Source organism: Brassica oleracea, chromosome C3 (genome assembly GCF_000695525.1).
Source record: "Brassica oleracea var. oleracea cultivar TO1000 chromosome C3, BOL, whole genome shotgun sequence".
NCBI classification, from domain to species: Eukaryota; Viridiplantae; Streptophyta; class Magnoliopsida; order Brassicales; family Brassicaceae; genus Brassica; species Brassica oleracea.
In genome coordinates, this window is record NC_027750.1 from 48,081,406 (window position 1) to 48,082,851 (window position 1,446).

The window sequence follows — 1,446 nt, forward strand, 5'->3', positions numbered from 1 at the left end:
TCATTCTATTCCTCGAGAAAAAAGGGACGGACTAGGTGCGTATACTACTCGTATACTCCCTTACTTCAAAAACATATTCAAACAATGCGACGTCTCGTCAAGATCAAAAAAACGCTTTCGACAAGAAAACGCTTTCGACAAAGCAAACTCTCGAAGAAATATGCAAAAAAATATTCATACAATGCGGTGTCTCGTCAAGATCATCCTAAAAGCAAACGACAATCTGAGATTAATCTAAACGCTAGGAACTGATCCAAACCATCTTGGAAAAATTCTCAAAGACTATACAGCATCTATCATCGCAATCATTCGTTTAGAAAACCTCTGCCAAACTTCAGAATGAAAGTCGATGTTTTGCTGAAGTCATGAAGATCTTTTCCGATTTGATAAAACGAGTTTCGTATAAGAATCATTATACGAGAAATCTTCAGGCATCAAAGCATCACTCTCATTTTCCGTTGAACCAACCGACTCACGGAAAAACATCAAAAACATTTGCGACAAAGCAAAATCAAGAACAAAAGTAACAGAAAATACGACAAAGAGATCACGCCCTCCCCCCTCGTCGACTAAGTCTATCGCTATTTAACTGATTCATTCAAAAAACCTGCAAAAACGTTTCGCGACTAGATCTCGGTGAAATAACCTTTGGTAAAACTCCATGAGTGACTAAAAGAAACTTTCACTGAAGAATTAAAACAAAAGCGGAAACGTTTCTCAAAAATCAGCGGAAACATCTTTATTTTTGACATCTCCATACGTCGCGTCAATTTAATAAATTCGTAAAAACCGGTCGCCCGTTACTTACGCAAAAAATCCTTCGTATAATTAGATCATGTCATACGAAGTAACTTTCAAAAGTAAACGTAACAAGATTTACGAAAAAGTACTTTCCTTATAGCAAAAACCAAGTTGTATGATCCGACATTGGATGACCAATATAAACTCTACTTCCTCGCACCAGGATCTGAAAGGTCTCATTCTTTAGCCCCGCGACTCACTGGCATCCGCTCTCATTCCGCTTGGTCACGTCCGAGCAGGAAATCACCCCGAAACTGACCCCGCACGGGCTCTATATCAAGCTTCTTAGGCTTTATCTCCCTCGGAAACAAAGGAAACAACTTCCATACGAATAAAAGAAACATTATACAAAACTTTCATCGTATAAATTAACCCTAAAGTGGAAAAACGTTTTCTACCACCATGGGCATACTCGGCCTATCAATATCGATAAACGCCATTCGTCACTCGCCCAATTACGCCTTTCCTTCGAAGCCGGACTAGGTTACAGCATCCCCTTTAAGGATGATTCTAACCAACTTGACCTTATTGACAGCACGAAAGTGTCATGGTCTAATCCTTTGGCAACAACGTCCTTGGCTACAAAGCTGAGCACAGCCTTCATGCAAGGCCGAAACAATTGAGCGACCACCGCTCCAATAACTC